The sequence below is a fragment of the Canis lupus genome, chromosome 13 (genome assembly GCF_011100685.1).
Source record: "Canis lupus familiaris isolate Mischka breed German Shepherd chromosome 13, alternate assembly UU_Cfam_GSD_1.0, whole genome shotgun sequence".
In the NCBI taxonomy this organism is placed as follows: domain Eukaryota; kingdom Metazoa; phylum Chordata; class Mammalia; order Carnivora; family Canidae; genus Canis; species Canis lupus.
Genome location: NC_049234.1, coordinates 50,522,828 through 50,531,603, shown reverse-complemented (window position 1 = coordinate 50,531,603; position 8,776 = coordinate 50,522,828).

Sequence of the window (8,776 nt, the reverse complement as noted above, 5' to 3'; positions counted from 1 at the left end):
ATGGAATGCTGAACAAAAAAATTAATCTGTATATATAATGTTCATTAAAATACAGGTAAAATTCAATGCTGTCTCCCCAAAAATACCATTCAAGGTATGCTAGCGCAGACACTAGAAGCTTCGCAGGAAATTTAATAAAGACTAATTAATCAAAGTAATATTTAGTTTCATTTCCAATTAACTCCTGCAATGGGTGTTTATAAGAGAGGATATGGATGCCTAAAGACAAGTCTATTATTTATTAAGGCATTACTTTTTTAAGCTTCCAACTACATCCAAAAATAATTGATTCAAACCACAGTGCAAGTAACCAATACAGTAAAACTGTTTTCAAAAGCACAGAAAAAAAAATGAGTCAGGCAATAAGTGGGAAGGGAGAAGTAAAGGAAAGTGATTATAGAATAAAACCCAAGATAAAGGAAGCCAAGCAATAGATTTAGTTTTTAACTTCTGGACTATACATGTATGTATGTATGTATATATGTATATATGTGACACACACACATATATATGTCCTATATATATGTTTGAGTGTGTGTGTGTGTGTATATATATATATATATATATATGATGATAATTTGAACTTTCTTTCATTAACTACTGAAAGGAAGCATATAGGTAGACAAAGTTTATCTTAACCCTAAATTCTGGGAAAAACATGTACATGAGGACATGGGTCCTTATATAAAAAACTTCAAATAGATTTATGTATAATGACCTTAATTGCTCTTTTATTCTAAAATGTGGAGATGTTTTAACATGGAACCATCTCTTATATGACTCCAATAAAAGCCAGTAACAGATTTTTACCATGTTGTTCTATTGTAATAGCCCAGTTTATGCTGATCTAACCTGATACAGGTGTAAAGCTTTCAGGAATCAGGAAGATTTATGAATAATGTGCGTCTTAGAGTAACCCACTTGAATATTAAGAATTTCATCTGGGGATCCCTGGGTGGCTCAGTGGTTTAGTGCCCACCTTCAGTCTAGGGTGTGATCCCGGAGTCCCAGAATCGAGTCCCACATCGGGCTCCCTGCGTGGAGCCTGCTTCTCCCTCTGCCTGTGTCTCTGCCTCTGTGTGTGTGCATGTCTTGAATGAATGAATAAATAAAATAAATAAATACTTGTATTTAAAAATAAATAAATACAGGGGTGCTGTCAAGCATCTAAAGTTGATACATTTTATATCACTGATTGAGTCCAGAACTATGGGTATATGTTCACGGACAAGTATTCACACTGCAGACGTGGTTGCAGGTATCTGATAATGGTATAAATTCAAGGAGTCAACTAGCCCTTATCAGTAAGGTAAACTGTGTTTTTATTAGTAGGAATGTAGATCAGGCTTTGAGACATTCTGTGGTTCTTTAGTGGACCAGCTAGGGCAGGGGTTGATCTGGAATCACTGAAACCAAAGTGGATGGAAAACGTATTTTGCCAATTGACTAGATTTAATAAAGGTTTTTCTCATTTGACATGAAGGAATTCCTTTTCAAATTTTGTTTTTTGAGTCCTAGCAATGCACTCTATATAGCAAGGACACATTAAGTATCTTTGCATGAATAGCTATTATTCAGATGTTTTGAAAACAGATTGTGTTAGGAGGCTTATTCATTTATTCCCTTAATACACTTTATGCAGCTTCCAAGTTTCAGGTACTGTGTTAGTTCAGGTACTGTGAGGATACATTGATGAGCTAGGAAAATTACTCTCTGTTCTTACAAAGATCAACAATAAATAAATATACAAATTAAGATCTTAATCCCAATTGGGATGATTTTTCAAGAGAAAAATAGAGGATGCTAGAAGCACAAGTAAAGTAAAAGAAAACTTGTGACCACTATGAGGGTTTAGGATTTTGTGGATAATATTCTTAGGAATGGTTGGGAGCCAGTTCATAGAAGTGCAACGAATATTTTTTGAGTGGTTACTCTGATATGGTTCTAGGCTTGTCACTATGGGGTACATAGCCTTTGAATTTAATCACCTCACAATCCAGTGATAAAGATGTACTCTAGCTGTAATCTAAAGAAATATTCGTTTACTGCATAAAAGAGAGATCAAAAGTCCAGTCAAAACATTCAGCACTTGGGCATTTGTTGTGGTGAGAGTCAAGTGTTGTTGTGTGTATGTGTGGATTCACTAAATTGTACATCTGAAACTAATATTACACTGTATGATAACTAACTGGAACCTAAATAAAAACTTTTTAAAAATCTACTCATAAAGTTCAAAAGATGAAAAGTGCCTCACAGTTAAAATGTCAGAAAGTTTTACAAGGAAGAGACATTTGTAATGGACACTAAACAAAACATGTGAAACAACAGGAATATCCCTTGACAGATAAAAGGATTAAAAAATGTAGCATATTGGGACGCCTGGGTGGCTCAGGGTTGAGCATCTGCCTTTGGCTCAGGGCGTGATCCCAGGTCCAGGGATCAAGTCCCACATCAGGCTCCCTGTGAGGATCCTGCTTCTCCCTCTGCCTGTGTCTCTGCTTTTCTCCTTGTCTCTCATGAATAAATAAATAAAATATTAAAAATAAATAAATAAATAAATAAATAAATAAATAAATAAATAAGTAAATAAAAATGTAGCATATCCACACAATGGAATATTATTCAGCCTTTAAAAAGGAGGAAACCTTGTCATTTGTGACAACAGGAATAGGCCTGGAGGACAATGAGCTAAGTAAAATATGTCAGACACAGAAAGGCAAATACTCTGTGATCTCACTTATATAAGGAACCTAAATTTCTCAAATTCATAGAAGTAGAGAATAGAATGGCTGCCAGGGCTTGAGGGAAGAGGAAATGGGAAGGTAGTAGTCAAAGGGTACAAAGTTTGCCATACGAGATAAATAGAAACTGGAGATCTGCTATATAGCATAGCACCTCCAGTTAACAACTGTGTACATCAAATACATACAGCTTTTTACATGTCAAAAATACCTCAGTAAGTAAAAAAAAAAAAAAAAAAAAAGAGAGATAGAGAGAGAGTATGCCCATGCTGAGTGCTAATGGAAGAAAAAGAGAAGAAGGGTATTTTAGTTGACAAAAAAGCAAAAGTAAAGGGGATAGCATAAAAAAAGAGGCCACAGGTAGCTGTCGGTAAGCACAGATGGAGGACACAGGTAAGTCAATAGTGGGGATAAGGTGGGACAGGTGGATTACAGCCAGTTCAAGACACTGATGCCGGGCTACAAAGACTGCTCTTCATTCAGTAGATGATGGCAACCCATTGGAAACTTTTGACCATGAGACTGACATGATAAAAAAAAAAAAAAAAAAAAAAAAAAAAAAAAGGAGCTTCAAGAGCCTGAAACTCTGTAGGATGATTTTGAGAGACGGGGGACCAAAGGTAATCAGACCAGTTGGTAGTCCAGACAAGAGGTAACAAGGGTCTGAGATAGGACAGTGGGAATAGAAATGAGAAATTAGCAAAGAACGCCGAGCTCTGAACCCATTAGGAATCACCCGCAGGAACTGATCTGATCACAGCAGCAGTGACACCTCCATTAGATCTTCTGCATCATACTTCTTCAAGAGTATGAGAACTGATTGATCCTGAGAGATAGCCCTGAAGCAAATGCAAGCTTATTCTGACACCATCTGCACAGATGAGTTCAACTACACAGGACCACCCATGCAGTCTTTCAGTTAATTTTAAAATCACATACTATAACAATATTGCATCATTTATCCCATTGTGTTCCTTTGCATAATCTTGAAATTATTAAAATCCATTTTCCCCACCTCTCTCCCTGTTTTATTCCAAAAATCCTACACTTTCTTCTTAACAAACATAAATTTTTCTGTCTCCTTACCTAAGATTGTTCTTCACTTCCCAAAACCTTAGATACAAATACAAGTTACAGTATCATATCTGGTAAGTGAAGAAAATGGAAGGAAATGCTATACTCAAACAGTAACTAGTAAACAAAAAGTGTTTAAGAAACTCAGGACATCCATAGCCACAGAGATGCCTCCATTTAACAATGAAGGGACTTGTCAATGATATATTTTGTTACTGGAAATTGTATTACTGATGTTACAACATAACACAGAGGGCAAACCTCTAGGGTTTAGAAACATGGGCTTGGAAGCCAGATGTCCTGTTTTTATGTCACTTGGTTCATTCACTTACAGTCGTGAGATGTGGGGAAAATACGCAACTTCTCCAGACCTCATTTCCCTTATCTAAAATTGGAAATAAATAAATAAATAAATAAATAAATAAATAAATAAATAAATAAATAAAATTGGGAATAGAAACTATACAGGCTTTATTGTGTTATGAAATGATCCACATAAAGCACTTTAGCACAGCACTAATCACATGATCACTATTTTTATTACTTTCTATGGTATTACAAATCAACATCATACTGGAGGTCCTCTATCTTTTCTTTCATCTAAGGGAAAATAATTTTGGTATAATTTCAGTCTAGCTTGTGATATCCCCATCTTTGCAAGATTATCTGCAGCCCATGATTCAGAGGCCACATACTTCAATATATAGAATCCAAAAGTGCAGCTTTTCCCGTAGTGCTCAACAAGTCCCCTTCCCCACAGTCATTCATCACCCTAAACCATTTAAGATTTTCTCAGAGTGGAGTGTTTGGGTGGTTCAGTGAGTTGACTACATCTGACTCTTGATTTTGGTTCAGGTCATGATCTCAGGGTCATGAGATTGAGCCCTGCCTCTGCCTCCGGCTCTGTGTTCAGAGGGGAATCTGGTTGGGAATCTCTCCCTCTCCTTTTGCCCCTCCCCCCTCAAAGGAATAAATAAATCTTAAAAAAAAAAAAAAAAAGATTTTTCCCAGAGCTAAAATGACCAGAATTTCCATTTTCATTCTTCATACTAAGTAAAGTGCCTACAAAGGAACTTTATTTAAAGATTATCTGTTAATCACCTCACAAGCTAACAGAAAACTGAGAACTTAGATTTTGTTTTTATTTTAAATTTGGAAATATCTCACATTCTATCTACTTCACATGAGATTGCCTCACCCTAAGATAACACATTTTTTTATAACCTAACAAAAATTTGACACTTTTTCTATATTCCATGACTATGTCCTTGAATGTGCAAACAGAAACTCAAACATGGTCTATATCAGTTTTTGCCAAAACACGTTCTATATAATTGTCCCCTGAGGTGTCTTTTCTCAAAACTAGTAAATAAATGTTGAAAATGCCATACTCAGATCCTTTTCCCTTAGAGATTCACAATGAATACCAGCATTTTAAAGGCTCGTAGAAAGCTCATCAAAAAAGAAACACATTAAACTATGTTTCACTCAGAGGTGTTTTTTAATAACAAAAGTTTTTAGTATTACAAATAAAAAATACCATGCTAAAGAAATAATATTCTAGAAATTTTGATTCATCTAAATTTTAATCAAGTGTTAAGAACCCTTGAATTATTTTTTAGATTAAGTAAACTATTGAGAAGTAGTTGAAGAGATTGAAGCAGTCATACAGATTTTAAATACCATTCACCACTGATCTTTTTAAGGGATTGCTGTTCCTAAAATCATTGAAACAAATTATCATAGGCAATCATATTTTATTTAAAATGTTAATATTGTGAATATTTCATGATATTAATATGCAAATTGTTGGGGGAAACTATTTTTAATAGCTGTCTTGAAGTCTCAGTAGGTCTGTGGATGGGAAACATTCAATTTATATTGAAAATTTGCTCTGATCATTGCAGAAGACATTTTATACCTACTGTGTGCCTGTGCATTTGACATTTAAAAGGCCCCATAAAGAGATGCTAAGAGCCTTTAATCATCACATAACTGCATGCCACTAACAGTCGATCATGAAAAGGGGCATCAAAATGTATAAAAGACCTAACTAAGACATGTTAGTTTTGATCTTCTCTTAAATGTGGGGGAGAGACAAATACAGAACAGTTTGTCTTTCAGGTTGAGCTAAGCATAGTTTTTAAGACATATGTGCTAAGAACTCACAATAATATGTTTTTGTAGAAGATTCCCAAATTCTCAAGGGCCAGTAACTTGAAATGGGAAAAAAAAAAAAAAAAAAAAGGGCCATATGTGTTGATTTAATAGTGTCGGTTACTGTGAAGCCCTGCAGCACAACGCTGGGTGAAAAGACCTCTTAAAGTTTTCAACACTTTCTAAATTAGGTCCTGCCTGAAATTGGGACACAAGCACTTAAAGGGGGAAAAAAAAGAGTAACAGAACTAAGTATGGAATGAACGAAAGGAACTTAGTTTGGAGATAAAAATACTTCAGAATTTTCAAATCTGGAAGAAATTTGTGCCTTTTTCCAAGTTTTTAAATTAATAAATGAATGCCATTGTAATACAGAATTATATCTGGAAGTCTTATAAGGAATAATCAACATTTATTTACATTTTTAAAAGTGCTATTCCCTCACGAGTTGACTGTATAGGATCAAACACTGTGAGTTTCAATAATAAACAACAGCACAGGATGATATTTTGATTGATTTTTTAAAAATCTGATTCACTTTTCTTCTCCAGGAGGTCTCCATTTACACCTCCTTTGACTTCTTAAACAGAGATGGGTTAAAGAAACCTTACAAGATACGGGCACCCCCATATTCACTGTAGCATTATCTATAATAGCCAAGACATGGAAGCTAACTAAGTGTTAATGAATTGTGAATTTTATGGAATTCACATATTCAATTCCATTCAATATTCAATGGAAATATTATTAAGCCATAAAAAAGAAGGAAGTCTCCCCATTTGTAACAACATGGTAGGACCTTGAGGTCATTATGCCAAATGAAGTAAGTCAGACAGAGAAAGACAAAGACTTTACAATTTCATGTATATGTGGAATCTGAACAAGCAAAAACAAAACTGAACTCATAGATACAAAGAACAGATTGGTGGTTGCCAGAGGTAGAGGATGAGGAGGGGATGAAACGGGTGAAGGGAGTCAAAAGGTACAATCTTTTCAGTTGTAAAATAAATACATCCTGGGGATACAATGTACAGCATGTGACTATCGTTAGTGATACTGTACTGTAGATTTGGAATTTGCTAGGAGAGTAGATCTTAAAAGTCCTCATCACAAAAATATAAATTTGTAACTATATGTAGGTTAATTAGACTTATTGTGGTAATTATTTTTCAATATATGCAAATGTTGAGTCATTACATTGTACAGCTGAAACTAAGACAATGTTATATGTTAATTATATCTCAATTAAAAAATAAACAAAGAAATAAACCTGAATTTGTATTGCCAATTTAATCCCTGACATACAGAATAGACCTAAACACAAAAATATTTGATCTACTTCCCAGACAAACACACAAAAATATTGTAGATTCATTGGGAACTATATTTTAAATAGCCCATTTTAACTAGCTTGGATTCACTTTTGCTCTAAAACAATCTGGATTCTGCCTAATAATCAACCAAATTCATTATTAATTTTTATACATTTATTATTGTGATTCAATAATGTATCTTATTAAATTTATTTGAGTAAACAGATATATGCCTTAGGATACATTATTTAACCTTCATATTGAGGATCCTACATAGAAAACCATGATCTCTCAGGCTGTTGAGCCTTCCTTGGTAGCTTTTCTAAACCAATTCTGCTTAACTTTTTACATCCCATCCTTACAGCATAATGACCCTGGAGGTCATTTCTGTGTAGAAATAAAAACCATGGACACATTTCTTCTGTATACACTTGGAGTGTCCTATGTATACAGTTACCCTCTCATCCTTCCCTTCAGGCTCAGAGAAATGTTTCACTTCCTCTCTAAATATAATCTATTACTTCTTCATCTTTCTTCTCAGTGTCTCATAGAAAATACTAGTCCCTTTTTTAAATGATTTTTCTTCCTTGACCCAGAATCTGAAACTTATGTGTGGTTCTTTCTCCTAATTACCTTAGAACAATGACAATACTATAGGATAGTAGTTGGTAGTTCAAAAAACCTCAAAGGTGGAGGAGGGGGAGGAAGGAAGGAAGAAGGAAGGAAGGAAGCAAGGAAAGAAAATCATTATTCACTTCTGTTAAGCCACTAAAATAGCCTAAGTAATTTCAACAATGTCTGAATCAAAGTTACACTTAAAAAAAAAAAAAAAAGTTGTGATCAGGGGATCCCTGGGTGGCTCAGTGGTTTAGCACCTGCCTTCTGCCCAGGGTGTGATCCTGGAGTCCCTGAATTGAGTCTGCTTCTCCCTCTGCCTATGTCTCTGCCTCTCTCTCTCTCTCTCTCTCTGTCTCTCATGAATAAACAAATAAAATCTTAAAAAAAAAACAAAAACAAGAAAACAAGAAAAGTTGAGCTCAGAGGGAGATAACTCACAAAAAAGCCAGAAAATTCATAACGCTACTGTGCAATCCTCAGAGTAATCTGAGATTATGGGTAAAAGAACCAGAAAAGAAGTCAGAGAATTACCATTCTATTGCACTTAATCTTTTTTTTTTTTTTTTTTTAATCTTGAGTCACTAAACTTCAATGGGCCTTCACATCTGTAAAATGAGAGTTGTTCTAGAGCTGTGTTTTTTAACTGCTGGCCACAACCCATTCATAAATGGTGAGCACAGATGGTTTCACTGGTGTAAAACCTGTGCTTTCTCACAGGCCGCAAGCTCAGAATGGTCCCACTTTGTATTAATAATTCGCCATTGCCATCTTGAAATTTTTAGTAATTTTTTTGACCAAAGAGACCCTATAGTTTCATTTTGCTTTGAGCCCTGCAAAGTATATAGTTGGTCCTAGGGGTGGCATCAGTTCAAT